The 20834-nt window shown below is 43.1% G+C and overlaps 1 pseudogene; it reads right to left on the bottom strand.

The window, feature by feature from the left end:
• Positions 1-1305: 1305 nt before the first annotated feature.
• LOC142567990 (uncharacterized) lies at positions 1306-12631 on the bottom strand (annotated as a pseudogene).
• Between the last annotated feature and the right edge of the window lie 8203 nt (positions 12632-20834).

Below are 20834 nucleotides of genomic sequence, written 5' to 3'. Positions count from 1 at the left end.
TTTACATTTCTTCGGAATTCTGGTCTTGTTATTCAGGATTGTTCAGTCCTGTACGGCAGTGCCGATTTTACGTGTTATTCTTTATACTTGTCTCACTTTGTTGCAGAGAAATCTTTGAATTTCCTAGATATTTTCATTCTGCCGGCACCATGCTGGCTACTTTAACCACGCTGCTTTTTCCAACACAACATTTTAAAGCTACTTGAGATGAGGCCTAGACTGGGCTTTCAATATCTTTAACGCGTCATAGCCACATTTTCTGATAAAGTACAAGAAATGCTGAAGCTGCAATGGCACGAAGTAAAATCATATGTTATCACTATGCGTGCACTGTTCAGTACAATGTTCTACCAGGTCAGAGGCACTATCCAACCCCTTGCATTAGCATTCTTGTCACCTACCTCCTAAAGTATGCTGCATTTACGAGACCCAAAATGAATTAGAATTGCTTTTTTTTATTCGCATATTTAGTGAAGCATTGCCAAATATTAATTACCCACAAAGAACTTTGCCCGAAACACAGTACACTTTTCCGAGTGCCCTCAGTGCTTCATTTGTTTTCCTCTTTAGCGCCTCTATATTCTAAAGAGGCTTTCTCTTAACCCTTTTTGTGCCAAGGACAAGTTTCACTTTCATTTGTCACAGACAAACGAAAAGTGCAATTATTTTGGTATGAACGCAGCACCTCTAGATTGTGCCAGGTTCACAAAAACTATAACGTTATTGTTTGGAGGACATTTGTTGGCGGGAACAAGCAGAAATGTGGTTCCCCTGGATTTCTAATATGGCAGCACAGAGTTGCAAGATACAACGAAGACCTGCACATTTTCAATTGCTGGAATTGTGTTTTGTGATGTTTGTTCCATTCAACTAAACAATTAGACCAGGCAAGCTCTAGCATGTCATGTTCGGAGCTTTATCCAAGTAGTGCGGATCATAGCGAGTAATAATGTGAACCTTTGCGAACCTCCCTTGCAAGGATACGGCTCAAAAGAAACACATTGTAGCCTGTGCCTCAGCATTTGCCATTCCTCAATGCCAGTTACCACATGGAGAACAGGAAAAACACCGTTTGGCTTCCATGCCAAAAAATAAGATGTTTCATATAGTTTTTCTGTGGCCATGCATTGATATGCTCAAAAAAAGGAAAAAAATTGGCAGTAATTGGCAACAGAAAATAGGAAACGCACTGCTATTTCAAAAATGAAAGCTGTTAACAATGAATGAGTCATTAAAAATATCAAACATTTGCTGCTTTGCAGAAAAGGAAAAATGACATACAAAAAGCTACGCACTTGCTTTAGCCTAGGAAATTAGTTGCAGGGGGCAAGATCTGAGGAGCAGGGACGTTGTACGGTTGTCATCCCACATTTTGTCAAAAAGTGCCACATGCTGAGTGCTGTGTTGGCAAAGGTACTGCTGTGGTGCACAAGCCCACTGCACATTCACAGAGTAAGGCACTTACTCCTAACCACATCGCATAACTACTTGTAAATACTGTAAATATGCTGGTCGACTACCTGAACTTGTGGTGCAAATTTAAAATTAACAAGCCCTTTTATGTCAAACAATTTCTCAATACAGAAATGAACTAAACGCACAGATGTTATGTCCACCACAGCAAAACTGATGCAGTCAATGGAGGCTTATAAGAAAGCAATGCAGTGAGCAGACATAACTTTGCACAAGGTCACTCCTTGCCTATGGAGATGACAGCGCAGCATGTGTACCTAGAGACGTGTATCGGTGTTAACGTCCCTCTCCCACCTGAGTGAAAAATTCTCGTTCATTTATGGGCCCTCTCTCATAATGCATTCATAACCAAATTCAATCTCTTTCAATTTTGTTTGGCAAGTCACAAATGAATGTTTTTCCTTCATTTGTGAAATTGATATACATACAGGTGTCAGCCACCTCCTCTGGAAGCAATAAATCTAAATTTCTGTCCGGTGACAAGAAGCATTCCTTAATGTGAGGAGGCACTGCAGTTGCATCTGCAATAATTAGTGGCCTGCAGAAGAGAGCACAAATGTCTGCCTCTTTTACAAAGAATATCTTTTCGATGCATTTGTAGCAGCCACTGTTTGTTCTGATGAATCTTGTGTCAGATTTTGTTGCCCTTTGGTAGGCAGTGCTGTGAAATACTTGTTTCTTCATAATGAAACGCTCATGCTCCACTGCCCTTGTTATGGATATCCCACAAGAATGGTGAAGTTTGTCCTGTTCATTAGCACTGAGAGCTGTAACTTTTCCCTTTCCCAGCAAAGTCAAATTGCAAACATGTAATGCCTTTTTTATGGGTGGGTACCCAATGAACTCATTGCAAAGCTCTCTTTCTTGAATAGATAACAGGGGACTTTCTATCAGCTGATTCAGCTTTTGTGCCATGATGACTCGTTCAGTTATCTGCCGTGGCAGCCCGTTTGCAGCTGACACGAGGCGCACAATGCTTCCATTCCCCCCCTCAAATACAAACGCTGAATGTGCCCAAAGTGGTCCAAGTGAGCGAGCACAGTTTGCCAAGTGTTGTAGGGCATGGACATGGAACGTCATGAATGCCGTGCCGTATGTCTTGCAGCGGCAAACGAAATTGCTCAGGAGGGCCTCTGAAAAAGAAAGCATTGCCTTAAGTTGTTGCAAGTGTTGCAAGCACTTCAAAAGAGCATTAAAACACTCCAATAATTATTTGTCTAATGTAAGTTCTGTTAACATTAAACAGAATTTGCAATTAACTTATGGGTTTTCACATCCACCAGCTGCGCTGTAGGCTATGAGGAATGCCAAATGTAGGGCACTCCAGATTAATCGTGACTATCTAGGGTTCTTTATTAAAGTGAAGTTTCCTTTGCCTCTTCCTTCGACTTTCCCTCTGCTCTCTGGCACACCGTGTCGGGGGGTGGTTCAGAGCGTGTGTATGCATGGAAGTAGCGTGGCAAGAAGAAAAGAGATGTGAGAAACTTCTAGACTACATCGTGTCAAATGTGCACAATGTCCTCTGAAGCTCCCTGGGCGTTGCCAATTTGCCTCTTGATAGCTGTAATTATCCATGACCTCCCGTGCGCTTACTTTTCTACTAAAGTGCAAGTCTGCAGAGGGAAGCTAGATAGAATGGATGAGAGGAGGAGGAGAGGAGGCAGAGAATGGGTAGAACTGACGCAGTCGCGAAATGAGTGAATGACAGCATTGCCACCTTTCGCTCACAGTTCTCATACAAATACAAGGGGGGTGATATAGGGAAAAAGTGACATGAGAAGGCAAGGAAACGCTACTACTATAGACCATCTTTTTATGGGCGCTGCGATACTGCGTATGCAGTGGCACCATCTATGGACAGTCGGCATGTTGGCTTGGGCGAGCACTCTGTGTTGTATGCCAAGCGTACAATCGCCGGCAGTTTCTGGTTGTTCTCGTGCTCGCGCTATCTGCTTTGCATGACCTGGCATCTGCTACATGGGAAACAGTTCTGTGAGACGTACTGAAGCAATTGAAGTCAGCGTGGCCGGAGTTTCTGCAGCGCTGAGGCGGACGTAGCACCAAGCATGATGTGTGCGCGTGTTTGAGCCTAATGTCAACATCGGAGATGAGTTTTGAATTTCTAGAAATTTGTTTCATTAAAGTGACCTTAGTGCGGCATTCTCACTGTAATTTTAAGCTATGGTTTAGCAGAAATGAATGGTTTCGAAGCATACGACTACCCCAAAAGCGTGGGTTCTCTTCTGTTACAGAATAAGTTGTGCTGTTTAATTTGAGAGGTGTTCAAACTGTTATTTGCAGATAGATTTCACGGCTATATACCTGTTTTGTTGGACGAGGCTTCTGCCCACGAATAAACTGGTTCTGGTTAATAATAACAGCATACTGTACAATGTGAATTACACTTTTCAAGGGGTTAAGTGATCATCTGCAGACTGCGTGATTTTCTGAAGCAGTGGTAGATGCTGGGTTATAGATCGCTTTGTTCTATATAACACATGGTCCAAGCATGCGGCATGACCATGCGAGGTTTTATTGTAGCGTTAGAACATTTTCCCTTTTTTTCTTGCAAAAGAAGAGAATAAGCGCTGATATTTTTTTGTTTTGTTTTTCGTCTCATCCTAGCAACCACCTGTCTTATAGAAATTCTGTTCTAAGAAATAGTTGCCAGATTCATTTTATTCGATCCGCTTTGGATATTACTGTTTTACAGAGCAAAAACACAATGCCAAACCACAAAGCTTATATGGTCTACGAAGTTTTACGAACTGCAGTGACTGCTGTATTGAGAAAAGCCATCAGCCTCAGACAGCAGGCTAGCATAGACACTTCACAGTGATTTCAAGTCTACTAGACTTGAAATCATCCTTCTCATCCAACATCCTTCCTGTCGATTTCAAGTCTACTAAACTTGAAATCCAAGAGAAGGATGCCGGTGACTGACGCAAATATTTCATAACCATTGGCGCTTAGACGGGTCGGAGATGCATTGGGTCAGCCGTACACAAGCATGCACTTTTACGTTTTAATTCCCACACCAAGCGATCAGACAGTGAGATGATTTCTCTTTGTCGAATGCATATGGATATAATCAAAATAGTTCACAGCACGTACACACACCGCGGCTGATGATGCACGTCGCTTGTTTGTGCACTCAAGAGAAGTTTCCGCATATTGTAGTTACTGCTGTGCCGAATTGCTACAAAGTGGTTCCTCGACGACCTTGTAAGCACTGACGTCACATACATTTCACAGAGAACAAGCTAAAACATCTCCAAATGGTTTTGCAGCACGCAATAGCAACACGTACAAGCTGCGCCGCGCCGACTCGCACAAGCCAGAGGAGGAAAGGCTCATTGCGCAAACTTTCCTCCTCACCTGATTAAATGGTCCTTAGACACGACAGCGGTTGCAAGGAAACTAGATAAACTTAAGTTCAAGGCATGGTAGGGTGTGCTTCTGCTATATCTGAAAAATAAAATAATCCAAATATGTCTAGCGGACAACTTACGCACGGCGGGCAGATGCAGAGCCGCATTAACTAAAGCACACCGGAGGGTCTTGGTGACACGACAGAAGCGGCCACACGTCAGATCAACACTTCTGTGCTCGCCGTGGTAGCTTTGCGGCTATGGCATTGCTCGAGGTCATGGATCTGATCCCGACCGCAGCAGCTGCGCTTTGACGGGGGCGAAAGAAAATAACGTTTGCCCACTTAGAATTTAGGGCCACGTTAAAGAACACCACGGTGTCAAAATTAATCCAGAGTCCGCCACTACAGCCTGCCTCAAAATCTGATTGTGGTTTTGGCACGTACAGCCCTGTAATCCTGAAGTTTAATGCTTCTGCCACGATACGATGTGCCATATAAGTTATGTGTACTACGTAGACAAACAGCAGTGGAGTACGCAAGGTATTGTTTAACATCAACTCCAAACTCTCGTGTTGGACTAAAGGTTGAAGTAATTAAGCATTCACCGTAAAGCACCACTAATTATCGTCGATCAAAGGAACCAGCACAGAAAGCTTCGCTTACATTGATTCTCACAATGCATGGGATCTACACAACATCATGCACATGTGCCTAAGCACATAAACACACTATGAAACAGCAGTGCTTCAGAATTCAATGCGGTATTACTAATAACACGGTCAAATGAGAATTACCTGCTCTGTCAATGTCCCGGGCGCCCAATTCTTCCTGAAGAAGGATGTGGATGCCTTCCGAGAGCCGAGACATGTGCTTCCAATACTCAGGATGCAGAATACCATCAAGGCAAGGGAGTGCATAAAACAATATCCATTGCCTCCCCTCAGATGCCTTCCAGTGGCCAAGATCTTTGAGCGGACGCGGCAGCCTGGTCACGCAGTGTGGGGGCTTTATGGCAAGCAGCCGCGACTCTATCCTCGCAGCAACTGAAGGCGCACCTGCAAACAGCAATAATGTAGAGTTAGTCACCTATAACAAAAAAATCATTACCAAAAACACGTCTCAACAAAACCAAGGAAGTACATTGTCATCTTCATGCTTACAGCTACATTTCGAGATGTGACTCTAAACATCAAGCTTACCTCGAAGATGAATTATGACCCCTTTTTTAATATTGCATGTGCATTTGTTACTATAATGCACGGCTGAACTTGAATTCACCTCATGTGAATGCATGTCATATGCTATGCAGCCACGAAGTGTGCTCAAGTAAAAAGCAATCGTGTCACAGTTACAGTTGACAGCACCTCAAGTCATGGCATTTACATGACTATGACAATGGTTCACTGCATTGCATTTCAAACACATCTCACACATGTAAATGGTGGTAGAAATGCGGTTCTGGCACAGAAAAACTAAGTGGGAAAGCTAGCAGAAATCCAACTAGCCCAACGTCGAATTCTGTTGTAAATGGTGGTGATAATGCACAAGGAATTGAATGCAGCAGCGACAATGCTCTGCATTGTGAATGGTAGCTGTGACTTTGAAGACAATTTACTCAACTAAGTTCCATTCAAAAGAAGGGTGGCGGACTTGGCTACCTGGCATTCAAATAATTTTGTTGCAAGAACATATGGTGCAATACCAAAAAATATATGTATATATAACATGACAAAGAGACGGACTAAAGACCTAACAGGTTTTCGAATGAACACTGAAATGCTCTTGTGATAATCAACATCAACAAGGGCATGCAAAACAAGGAAAAGCATCACGCCATGTGCACAAATAGTTTTTTCCTTTGTTAAGTGCAGAGAACAAAATAAATATGGCACTGCCAAACATGTCTCTCTTGTTTTTAGTTAATTTTTTTATGCCTGACAAGGAACATTTGTACAAATAAAACGACACGTGACTTGCAAATAGCTCTTTGCTATTACATGTACCAGTGAATTTTGCCAATTTAAATATGCTGATATCCAAAGAGATGATCACATGTGTGAAATCGTTTGTGACAGTTACCAGGTACATCCTGTACTTTGGGCTGCCAGGTAGCCAAAACCCCAATTTCTGTGTGGTTTTATTCTTAAACTAAGACACTCTGCGGATTTCTACTCCCTGCCTCCTTCCAAATTTCACAGAAATATGAAACCTGAAATTAAAGGACCCTGCCTGTAATCAATAAGCAACTAGCTTTATTTAGCCTTTGCTTCAAAAAAGTGCCTATTAGGCTTCAATTGAGCGATGACTAGTCATTCGATGCAATGATTCACGGTGATGAAAAAAGCACATGGAACTACATCTAAGACAACAAATTCTACATTGAAATTGGTGCAGCAAGCGGCAAAAAGTACACATGGTGACATGGTGACACAATGTATATCATGAAAACCATTACATACCACACGACCTCACAAGTACTACCATCGTCATCATAATCAGCCCACTCTTATGTACACTGGCGGAAGGACAAAGGCCTCTCCCAGCAATCTCCAATTACTCTGTCTTGTGCAAGCTGATTCCAACTTGTGCCTGCAAATTTTCTCATTTCATCACCCCACCTAATTTTTTGCATTTCTCAATTGCACTTACCCTGGCAGCCATTCCTAATTCTAGTGAATCACCACTTAATCTGTTACTATTCTTTGGCAAATTTCCTTCTTGTGTTCAGTGTCCCCTGTCAGTAATTGACCTAGATAAACATACTCCTATAAACACGCTTCTAAACATACAATCTAATGCAAAAGTTTACAGAACGCTGGATCTGGAAAAAATGCTGAACGTCTTCGGAGCCTCGGAACACAGCCAGCTTTAAGTTCAGGTGTACAGTTAGATGGTGCATGACCTTCACAGGGCCAGGCCTAACCCAACTTCCACTAAGCAGGATCCACTTTGGTTCAAACTTGATGTGCACAGCTTGAGAGGACTGAAGCTTGTGCATTTCAAGTTTGAAGGGATGTTTCAACTAATTTTTAACATGATATATTATTTATACAAACAAAGGTGCTGTAGATATCGCACTGTCGGTTCGGTGGCTGATCGCTTGGGGTTCAGTTGAGCGATCATGGTAAACAATTTTGTCAGTCCCATCGACAAAGACAGTCATGCTATGAGAACTCGTGCCTGTCGGTTGCGTCATTGTTGGCCTATTCTGATAAAATCGTGTCAACGACACACTGTGCTGAATAGTTGGCGTCGCAGTGCCTTGTCAATCTCTTATCGTCCCAGTGTTACCATGCCTTAAACGAGCTCATGAAAGCAGGCACCCGCTGCCATCACCAGCAAAAGGGGGCCAATGCTGCAAGGAGACTTTGTCAGCAATGTGACGTTTTTGAAGTGTCTCCCAAGTGTAACGCAAGGGTTTATCAATGAATTTGCTAGCCATCAATGCACTGTAGCAACTACATGTTTCACGTTACAATCCGGACGAAGCCCTGGCTGCTATTTTAAGTGGAGCTACAGTCTTACACTACAGATATTATCAGCACGGCACTGACGTAAAGCTACATACCAGTGAAGTTCCAATGCATTACACAGCACGAGTGTCTGCTGCAGTGCATATCTGTGCAGGTCCTTTTTTTTCGGGGAACTGTTCCCCGATATCAGGCTGCACAGCTGCTGAAACATGCATTCCAAATGTTTTGCGATTAATCCGCTAGGGCAGGGCGCATGCACAATCGCACCATGAGAAAGGTGGATTGTTTCAAAGACTTTTACATCGTTTTAGAAAACAGCCACCGTGTCCTTAGGTACCTTCGAGGATATATTCTTAACTTTGCCACAGAAAAGAAGCTCCTAAAAATCACTTTTTTATCCCTTTAAGTGCATGAACAGTACTTCCTTATGATTACATACAGGAGGATGTGCTAGTGTCCGTGACTAACTGGGACCTCAAGTTGTGTTCACAAGAAGCAGTTACTGTTGTTGTAGCCAGCTTTTTGTTTTGTATACTGGACACACAATGCATTTTTGATGACTGCTATTCTGCTGTCCTCAATGTAGGCAGTCATGCTACACTCCAAGCTATGCACCAGAATATCCAAATGACACGTGAATGATCAAACAACACTGAAATTAACTGCATACAACTTCAAGTTGCTACATTACCAACATAGAAGCGCTGGTTGGTGCTCGTAGAAGTCAGGATCGCCTCAGTCAGTTGTTTAGTGACACCTTGAAGTACACAGTGCATGTACTCAACACTTTGACCGTTCACGAGATCCAAACCTATAAAGAAAGTATGCATTGTGCAAGTCAAGCCAGTTCCTAGCATTGTTAGATCAAAGTAGCATACTGTGCAAAAACATGCACATAAAATTTCAGAATATGAGCTGCAGGTATTGCATTCATCCAACTAACCAACTGCTAGCAGAAGTACAGGCATTTACTTGTTAAAATGGTGAAAGTTGGCCAGGTTGGGTTCGATTCAATGTGAAGCAGCAGCAACTTATGAAAACATTCAAATTTGAGTAAGGTTTTTCCAATTCACTGTGAATTGATACTACAAGTGATAATAGTCAAAAAGGGAAGTGCTGTTTTCTCCTTCTGTCTTTTGTCATTTTTAGCAGCAAAATTTCATTTCGCTTTAAAATTTAACAGTCAAAAATATTCTGAAATTAAGAGCACTGCATAGCACTCATGCCAGAGAGGTGCTGTCTAGCTCAACTGAAATTTTATTTTTCCAGTATACACTAGAAACAAACACTTGACTAAAAGCAGCCACAAACAGCTTGACTGGTCCACAAGGCACTGTTCATAACAGCACAAGGACACTTCGTACTCCTTGAAGGGCACAAAATCAAGAATACTAACAAAATAATGCAACTGAAGATATACTAAACAATGACAAAAAGAAATGTAAAAAGAAAAATGTCAACACTGTCATAGGTCACACCAGTGACAGGATAACTAACACGCATTTAAAAGCGTCTGAACTAGAGCTTGTGTGTATGGCTTCATTACAGGGAAACAGCACCAAAAAATGGACAGCACTTGTCCTGTACGTCTTTCTTGTCTTGTTTCTTCGCACTTTTTCCCCATAATGCAATATTCACATGACATAACAACACAACAATTGCTTACTAAGAACCTAACCTTGCATACAACCCACAAGAACATGTGACTGCACCAGAGGACACACTTTTTATAAATGTAAACAAACCGACACAAACACCTAATGCAAACATTTGTTACACAATTTCATTTTGCCAAAATTAGGAGCCAATGGGAATTATGCATGTGCCAATGACAGCTCATGTTTAGCTATATATAGTGCCAACAACATATCCTACTTCTTCTAACTTGTACTTCCTCAGCCTAAGCATATATACCATAAAATCACAAGCAAGCACCGCTATCCATGCAAGTGGCAACCTCCACTTTTCCTGCGACTTAACTTGGTACCAACTACCAAGAAATGCCTCCTTCCTCTCTCCACCGTGTTCACTACTTCACGAGGTTCAGATCCTCCTTTATTAAATGTGATCTTTTTGTGAAATTAAAGAAAACTGTAATTTAATGAGGATGACAAAATGTATTGTTCATCGGCATGTCTGCTGCTGCCTGAAGTGGCACCAGCTTAGCCACTTTTTGCATAACTTTGCATGGCCTTTTACAGTCATTAGTTATGTCAGAGGCATCAGTTGCAAGGTGTCCCGGCTCCTGATGTAGATTTAGTGTGAAGTGCTTTGGTAGGTGGTCTGTACTTGACAGCCGGGCAGCATGCACTTCTATACAGTGAGGAAAATTTTTTAATGTTGAGGCTGTGGAGCGGCATCGGCGAACCAGGTGAATTGTGAACTACTGCTGGTGCTGTACAGTCAGAGGATTGCACGCCCCTACAGCCCGAGTACAAGTAACCCAGTTTTTTATCCAACTCAAACGTTTCAGTCATTTGATGGGTTTGGGAACAATGGCGCAGAATAAGAAAAGTAAATTCATGTTAACCAAAGCTCTTTAGTGAAGGAAGTACTGACAAAGAAAGACATACACCAATCAAGTAAAGCTTCTTGTCTTAAGCCGTAAAGCCCTGCTTTAAAGAAAAAGCTTCCGTATGGAAGGCGCAATGTATTGTTGTTTTTTCTTTTTCAAGTTTTACTTGGTCGGTGTATGTCTTTGTCATGTTTCAACCCGACAAGGCGGGCTTTTGCCAAACTCTCGATTGCAAAGGAAAGGCTGTGCTGTCTTTCTTTTTTTTTGTTTTCATCAGAGGTGTTCCACCGCTTCTTTAAGTTTGGTCGGTGACCAAGCGAATTGAGGGCTATGGTGCAATTTACTATGAATGAGCACAGTAAGTACAATTACGCACTTGTGGTAAAACAGATAAGACAAAATTTTACGGTGAGATTCACTAGGACACTGCAGCCACAAAGCATGCCCATATTGGTAGCTCTTGGCAAGCTGAATGGCAACTATGGTAAGAAGCATTTTGCATATGTTGCGTGACAAATTTACCCCTTGACATCAATAATCAGGGAAGCGAGAACAAAAATATTCAATGAAGTGGGGCAGAGCAGAAGCACTGCACTCTCCCAAATACCCACTGAACTGCACCAGCAAAATCCCCAATGGCTTTGCTCTCAGCATTCACCTTAATGTTGCCTTGAACTTGAGCACAGTGTGAAAGCGCTAAGGATTGCTGTCATCATGGTGCTGACAGGGCCCTGGTAAATGTGCTCTGAATGTGGTGAAATCAGTCTATCGGCTAAAACATAAAAGTAGCCACTGCGATCTACTCGCACATCTAGTTTGATGGACAGCGCTTTTGACACCATGTCAAGAATGTCATATCCAATACCATGTTCCTTAGACAACACACAAACGAATAGCAAAATTAAGGCTGGGCATTTTTGTTTGCGACAAATCCAGATCTCAGTGCTTGACTGCAACTGATTCTTGTAGCCTATGCACAGGAGGCAATCACAATCAAGAAATTAGATGCCGAGTAGACTCAATTGCAATAAGAAATGCTCCGTGCAGCACCGTACCAGTTAAGCAATCAGTTAACAATGATAAACAAATTGATAGGACAACAATTAGCTTTTGCTACCTTTCAAGTTCATCAATGCTGATGGTCATTTCACACCATTGATGACATCTTTGTAATCAAGTGCCATCTTCATATCTCTCCTGACGAGGTCCGAAGTCCGTGCCTCAACTGGCTCAGCTGTGACGTATCTCATGCTCCCTAAAGAAAATAAGAAATGTGAAAATTGTATAAAACACCGCAAAGAGTGCATCTCTTCCAACACGCAGAACTCCTTTTTGCACATAGTTGGTTCTAGCGAAGAGTGCAAGAAAGTGGCATATACTACTCACCTTCCACATGCTCGCCCCTTATAAGGCACCAGGGGCATCCAAAGTAGCCGTTGAAAGGCACCATGTTTAACACAGCTGCCCTTGCAGGCGCATCCACAGAACAACACAGCACGAAAGGCCTAGACGTATGGACCCTGTTCTGGTAAGTCCATGTCGCTGGTTTCGTGCTGTTCACTTCTTGCACAAACTTGTCAAGGAAGAGTTGCATGTTTGGATGCGACTTACCAAACCAAAGTCCTGCAAGTACCGGGTGCTTGAACCGCAAGTGTGGTGGCAGTTCATTAACAATGAACTGAATAGGCCACACAGATGTTTTTGACGACTTGAAGACTGGGCTGCCATCGGTGTTCATGGTCAGCGTCAAGTCATCATCCGCAAGGCTTCTTGCCTTCTTCAGTTTAGCATAGCACCGAGCATTTGTAATATCACTTATTTTCGATGCCGGCAGTCGTGCTTTTACCAAACTCGACTCTAACTCAGATTTAGTTTTTTCTATCAAAAAGCTGACCTGTTTGTGGAAGTCAAGGATGATAAAAACTGAGGGTTGCTCTTTCAGGGCCTGAAGTCTTTCAGTATGCTCGCAAATTTGGCACTGTGCCATTTAACCTTGTGGCGTCATTACTGCGCTGCATGTTTCGCATACATAATAGTACCGTAGCACTTCTTCTGCTTCATTGCTCCAAAGCTTGCGAAACATGTATTCGCTGCGCGGCAATACACTGGCACCAAAGAGAAAGTTAATAAGCTTTGAAAGATCACCTAGTGCCGTCCAAGTGAGACCGTGGGCAATAGCGTACGCCATAACTGCTGCAATTGCGCCGGCTTTCATGACTTGTGAGCCTGGCAGGGCTTCCTCGCTAAAGCCAGAAAACTGGCGATTGTCTCCGCTCTCAGATTGTGCCTCCTCAAAGCCGTCGCTCTCCTCACTACTATCTTCAGAGCTCCCTTGCTCGTCGTCACATCGTGTGTGCGTGCTACTGGACGCAGAACTGCACGGAACTGTACCGGCACTGCCATTGGCACCGTCGTTATCGTCGTCGTCGCTGTGGGCGAAACACGATGCGCTGGTTTCTGCCGAAGCCGGAGAGTCGTCTCCGTTGCAGAGACTTGTGCTCGCGACATTTGACGCTGCTGCGGCGTGGTCCTTCAGTCGCTTGTAAAGACTTGACACAGGCACCTGGAAGAACTTGTCACGATCCAGGTACTCCTTGCGCCGCTTCGAGGGGCCGGATGCCGACATATTTCCACGCTGCTGCACCGACTCGGCCGACTGAGCGAGCGTAAATAGGCGTACGATTATTGACGACGGTTAGCCGGGTCAATTGGCCGGGTTAGCCACACTAAACATAGTGGATTGATGAATGGATGAATGTGCGTATGGATGTATATTATGAACATCTTCATTGAAAAGAGGGGGGGAGGGGGTTTGGCGCTCGTTATATAGAATCACATCAGTGCTTATTACCGTCATTGAAGGCCTGCGGTTCCGGCCAACAAACCACCGAACCCGATAAGCATCTATTACAACAAAATTAATTACGTTCCTTGTTTTTGCGCCACCACAATTCCAGAGGTACACTGTATTCTCAAACGATCGTCGACTCAAAATTCTTCCTCTGCTTTTTTTTCTAGTTGAATACAGCGCCATCCCTTGAGTAAAGAATACGCTGCGGTTCCAAGGATTTTGCGCATAGTGGCAATCAAACACAGTGTTTATTTCTGTCGAGGGGCGGCGCTGCCATCCCCTTTTTTTTTGGGGGGGGGGATTGAAGCGGAATGTTTAGTGGAGGAATGGCAATACGCGACATTAATAGCGGTGGTCACGGTTGATTGTATTAACTTTATTCTATGGTATTAATAGGTTGCTACCACGTCCTGTGTCTGCTTAGTGCTCCTTTTGATAAGCTTGAAAATGTGTCAGCCTGCTCAATTTTCAACCCTTCATTAATTCTTTTGTAGGCTGTAGTTTGCCACGAAACGCAAGAACTGAGCACCAAGGTAAACAAACACAAAAACGATGTATTTATTTATTCAGCTAAGCTAGCAGCAAAAATCAGAGCACGTCGTTAAGGTTCTGTCATTTTCTTTTGTGACTGGGATGTTTTTATTGTACTACAGGCGCGTACATAGATTTTCATGTAGGTAGGCTGGCGTGTGGATTTAAAGGATTGTTCATGTGATGAAATTATCTATATATATGTAGCTTATACTGCTACGTGTCGACATCGTGTGTGTTCGCGTACACCTTCGTTTAAACTGGGGAATGTACATGTGACCCTTTTAAGAAGCTTGCACCATTTGGTGATTTTATCTTGTCCCCTAACGATAATCGTCATCTGCCCCGCTTGCGCTTCTTTTCTTGTACACTCTGCGCTTGCTACTATCCTGTCGAGAATCTCACACTGCATGAAAACGCGCATGTCCTTCGACCGGGAAGGAAGGCAATGCGGGCAGTATAGATGTCGATTGGCGTTGTGGGACACGATAATTAAGCCTTGCAAGGGTGCAAACTTTTGGATAGCTTGCTGTGTGTTTAAATTGGTTAATGTGTCGAACGGCCACAGCTTGGTGAAGGCTCACTGCGTGACATTGCGCGATAGATTTACCAATTGTATATGTTCTTTTCAATCGCTCTTGAATGTGTGTTCACTGGGACTCACTCAGCCCGCGGTGCTATAACAAGGCCTTTTCACCTGTGCTCAAAAGGAATGGCCGAAACTAACTTGAGCGATGGCAGCAAAAAATTACAAAGGAATCGAAATAACTTATGTGAAGCGGAAAGCAAAAAGTATAGCACGCACCGCTCTCATCTCCCGCTTACATTGAACGAATTCTTGGACGATACACCGAAATCGACACATACAAGAACCCGACACAGAGTCTCAAATCAAAATGGTTTTACCAGCGAAACAAAACGCAAAAGAAGAAAATGACAGTGCAGCAATTTAACCGTACTTATTTGCAACGAACAAGCAACTCAGGAATGAGCAAATACTCTGCAGCAGCTGGCAGTGTTGGAGCAATTGAAGAATGGTCCTTTGGGCGTGTATGTGCGCGGTTTCACGTTGTGCTAATTAACAACAATGGCCCCAACTACGATGAATTTCTCAACGGAAGAGGCACAGCGCATATCGGGGGCAATAATTATTCGCCACTATATATATATGCACACACAAACTGACAAAACTGTACCAAGGCATTAATTAACATGTAACAGCTCACTAAAACACCAGAAGACAAACTGAGTGCAAAGATTCCAGCTGTTAACGGGCGTTTATTTATTTCATTCGGCAAAACGTAAACGCGGTCGCTTTCCGAATAAAAACCCAGGAAGGAACACACTGCAGAATTCTTGGTCACGTTTGTTTATGCATAACAGTCGTCTAAACGCGTACTTTAGTCAATGCTTGCTACACTTTGATAATGTTTTGCGGCTATGTTAACATACTTGCAATTCGTTAAGCGATTGCGTTTAACATAGAATACACAACATTTGTACGGCACCACCATATAGACATTTCGCTTGAAAATTATGTCTGTAGACAATATGTAGCCTGTGTCACCTAATTTTGGGCGCAGACAAAAAAAATGAATTGATGACTTTGCTACTCGTTGAAGATCGGCAAGCAAACTTTCTTCTTGAAGGCACTTTCTCGCCACGGAGTTGTTTTCTTTCGTCCATACGCCATGACGAAGCCGGTTGTAACGTGGTGCTGTAGCCGAACGTAGCCGAATCAATCCGAGGTCACTGCGGTTGGTACAGCACGGTTGGGCCACAATAAGCTACGATGCTGGCGTACGTGAAGTACCACGATAAATATCGGGCTATTTTGCCCACCCGACTGATCAAAGTTTTTTCCCCGAAATCTGAAGAAGATTTCGACAAAGCCAAAACCGTCCAGGCGTTCTGCCGGAGCGAGGACGGTGACATTCAAGGATACTACCCAGCCTTTGTTGTCGCTCTGGCAGGTGAGTGTGCCCTGCAAAATTTTCACCTCTCTTGATGGTTTTATGTTGCGGATATGGTCAAATACATTTCTTGCCGGCTGGATGTATGTGAAACGTAGATTTTCGCTTAGTTGCCGTCGCAAACTGACGTGTGCTATGTCGTGTTCCTTGCACGTGCCAGTATTGTTGATCTAGCCGGCGACGCATGTCATTTGTAATGCGGGTGTAACACGGGCACTTTCAATCGCTATCGAGCCCGATCGGGGCCGAAAGTGGCCCGTGTGCATTAAGTATAACATTCACAATTTATTGTTTGCACACGCAACTGTTCTTATGCCAGCACGTGTGCATGCATGAAATACATGGCCGTGGCTCTCGACAACGTTGCACCTGCGTGCTTGTCGAAAGAAACGCTACCTGCCCTCAATTACTTTATGTACCGTACAATTCTAGCAGTCTGTGAAGGCCAGATTGCCAACTATACTTTAATTCTTTATCATAGTTTTGCATGTTACTAAATTGGCCTTAACTGAATTCAGTTATTAACTAATAAGTGTCAGCATCACTGTACTGTTCGCCGACGCTTGTGAATAACTTGTACTGTATTAAGTTGCTTTTCCGCGTGTGTTGGTGTCATTGTAATACCGCTTCCAGCTGGTAGTAAGTATTCCAATTGTATACTTTAAGTTCGCTGCTAGTACTTGTTTCATAAGTTCCTTGCAAATTGATTTTTGTTTGGTAAAGAGCAATATGATCGAAATGAATGTCGCAAACGCGCTTGCTGGTTCAAATATTTATTTTTCTTTGGCTCTGTGAAATGCCTTCGAGTGCCTTTGTGATGCAACAGCATTTTCTCAATACTGCTACAGAATTTTAGTGCTCACTTTAGTTTTGCAAAAGCTGTTGCTCAGAAATGAACTTGAACAAAGTTGTGTTTAGGAGCAAACAGAAAAAAAGAAACCATTTTGGCCCAATTTTCTTACACTGGTACACCTGGTGGTCTTTGTTAAGCATAACCTACGTGATATGTTTGTCATAGCTGCCCTTTCTCTTAGTGTCGTCACAGCCACTACAGTGCTCCGTATGTTTTCATCACTGTGCACCACTACTTTGGAAGTTCCATCGAGGTGGTGTAGTTGCTTCATCATTGGGATGCTGATCCCAAGGTCACATGACATAATACTGGCCGTGACAGTTTGATGGGGGATGAAACGCAAAAATGCCCTTAAACTGGGCATTGTGTGGATGTTGAGAAAGCCAGAGTGGTCAAAATTAACCCAGAGTCCCCTACTATGGTGCGCCTCACAGTCATATCCTGGTTTCGGCACATGAAACACCAGAATTTCATTAAAGCGCCCCTGAAACGGTTTGGACAAATTTTGTAGATGCTTAGGGTACAGCTATAGTAAACCATTCGTAAAACAGTTTGTGTGAAGCGTCTCATATTAAGGGAGCTACGGATGATTACAAGTTACCCTCCTCCATGGCCATGCATTTTCTCCAACTTGTTTGCCGAGGCATCGGGTCTAAGCTCCACCTTCACTGGTGCTGCGTCATGATAGCACATCGTGTCGTCTACTTCCGGTTTTCTAGAACCAAGTGCATGAAGCCTCTCCGCCAGCAGCTTGGCAGTCGACCCTAAGGGAGAGCTATCGAAGCAGCAAAGCATTGCGAGCATTCTGTCACAGCACCAAGTATGTCCAGTATTCCGGTAACCACAGGCGTGATGGGCATTTCGACGTAGAGGCGTACATTGAAGCTGATGACGAAACTTTAGTGTAGACGTACGTGAGCTGCCTGATCGGTCTGCATGGTCCAGCCACCTGGTGGCACAGAGCTTACAGCAAACAAATACCTAATATTTCTCTAAACAAGTGTAAAATATTTACAAAAACAATGTGTTCACGATTACGCACCTGATGAAATATTACATCAGCAGCAAAGTAGAATAGAGTTCATTACAGCTACTGTGTTTGTTTGAGCTCATGCTACCAGGTGGCTGCACCGTGTAGACCATTCACGTTTGTGCCTCTGCTCATCCCGTAAAATGGCACGGTCAAACGGCCTGACCCAGTCTGCTTGTGCTTGCATTTACCCAAACACCGGACACGCGAAACACTATTAGCCCAGGGAACGATCTACATGGGCTCTGCGAGCACCGATCGTGTGGCGTCAGGGCACGGACTCGCGCCTGTTTGCTGTAGTTCGGGCAGTGTTCGGGTGCCTTCTGCGGTGGTTTTGTTTGTTGGCTGTTGTTCCTTCTGCTTGTACACTCATGGTGGTAGTCTCAAATATATCTTTATGGCATCTTAGTTTGCGAAAATTTATTCAAAGAGCTTATATCTTAGATGACCGTACAGTTCTCAAAGGCAACTCTACAATGCCAGCCGAAGGAGCACAGGCTAGCCCATTGCGGGTTTTTCATGCGCGGATTGACAACCGCAAGAACATAGCATATAAGAATCCAGTTATAATACCATACCTCTATCGGTTCAGCAGGTATGTCGCAAACGCTGGCATTGTACGACTTCAACAACAGTTACCTTGATTTTAATTCGCTAAAACAGGTTGGCTCATGACGAGTAGATCATGATATAATATTGAATTTTTGCATTTCTTCACAGGAACACTCGGCAGTAACACAAGGACTTAACAGTGCAGTTTAGATTCTACCAGCACCACTTGCTTCTTTAACTGCTTCTGAAAATTAGGCGGTTCTTCACACGTTTATTTTAAGGGGCAGTTTTTTGAAGTAAAGCTAATTAATTGAAGCTTGCAGCTGTTTGCAGAATACGAAAGGGAATGCATCAATGTATATTTCCTTTTCCATGGTGCATGTTCAACTCACTTGAGCAATTTACTGGTGTTTGCTGCTTGAGGAATATACACGACGAATCTGTTTGGCAAACTGACACAGGTTGCGCAGTCCAAATTTTTTTAGTGAGATGTACTTTTCGGACCAAGTGGCTGCAGCTAGAAAGAAGCTGAAGCATCATTCATTAGTAATATGGGACATATTGAATTTAATTCCCCGGTGCAGGGTCAAAACTCAAGTGAGACATGTAAGACTTGTGATGCCTTGCTTAAGGTTTGCGAGATTTTCTTTTACATACTGATGAAGCGAATAGTTCTCCAATTAAACAACACTCGATCGAGATATAGTGAGGTCGAAGGTGCTTGACTTTTGCTTTTCTAGGCAGCCTAAGCTGCACTTATGTACCTCGAGTATGCTTTAGGCATTACAATTGACACTGCAAAAAACTGCCTCATGGTTTCAGTTCGAACTTGTAGTGAACTGATAGGTTTCGTGAACAATGCGTGCTTCGCCATAACGACAGTGGGTTGCTTCTGTTATGCGAGGGGTGTGCCACATTGCAGATAAAGGGCTCTGAGGGCCACCATGAAACATTTCATCGCTTCCAATTGATTATCTCTCGATCTTAAAATGCGAAGGTTGTGGGATCGTTCCCCGCCTGCGGCAAGTTGTTTTTTCATCCACATTCATTTCCATTAATTTATTGTTTCTTTATTTCATTTACTAAGCACAACTAATTTCCACTATGTTGTCCTTGGTGTCAGTGTTTGTTGGCTTCTTGTGATATGACAAACAAAAATCAGGCCCCTCGGTCAACCCCTTTTGTCTTGTTTAACCAAATGTTCGGGCATACATAGCTGCAGCTGTATCCGCAGTGATGATCACACAGGCACACATTTAAACATAAAGCTGCAGACACTGATTATGCGGCTATCTAATAGATGCACATCTGCCTCCTGGTCCTTAACCACTGGGTGTAGCCAATTGTTTGTGAGTAAGGTTCCTGTGCCTGTGCTCATTTGGAGCTGTTGTATGATGAGAACTGGGCGTTGTACAACAGCTGTAAACGAGCACAGGCAATGGAGCCTTAAAGTCATCATACAATGATATACAATGGTTATTATGTAGGTTGTGCTTTTAGTCTAGACTTTGCTGTGCACTTTATATGTTTATATACTTTTATTTTTATATGTTCAAAATATTCCGATACATGCCACTGGTAAAAGTGTATTGTTTTTTACCTAGGTGGTCTGGACTCCCTGCGACTCAAAATAAAAAGCATGCGGGAGCCATTTCCGAGGCTAATTGAAGCGGATGAAGAGGAGACATCATCGAGGAAGAAAGAAGTGGGTTTTACTATGTGCTAAAGCTATAGAATAATTTATTGTAGTACACATTATGGTAGAAAATTTGCTGTAGCACTGAGCATCTATTGAATCATTGTTTGTGATGAAATAAGCAAATAACTTGAATGTCACTGTAAGTTTTTATTTGTTGAGTGATTTCAGGTAATGTCATTAGGTGACCTTGGCAATGACCTTGGTAGGAAAAGAGCTCAGGGTTACTGACAAATTTGGTTGCTTTGCGCATGAAAAATTATAGGTCATGTGAAGGTGGTGTGCAGAATTTGTGCATTCTGTTGCTTTTTTTCTAAGTTTGCTTGAAGTTTAGGGATGTGTATCACAGTAAAATTGAGAAAGATGTTTGATGATATTGCTGCAAACTTTATGCACACAGCACAACATGCCAGATAATTTCTCTGGCCATCAGCCTTCTGCGTGTGCATTGGATTTTATAATAATGTATGTTGGGCCTGCAGGGGCACATTCTTCTGCAAACTTTGTCTACCTT

This window comes from Dermacentor variabilis, unplaced genomic scaffold (genome assembly GCF_050947875.1).
Source record: "Dermacentor variabilis isolate Ectoservices unplaced genomic scaffold, ASM5094787v1 scaffold_15, whole genome shotgun sequence".
NCBI classification, from domain to species: Eukaryota; Metazoa; Arthropoda; class Arachnida; order Ixodida; family Ixodidae; genus Dermacentor; species Dermacentor variabilis.
This window is presented reverse-complemented; position numbering and strand designations above follow the sequence as displayed.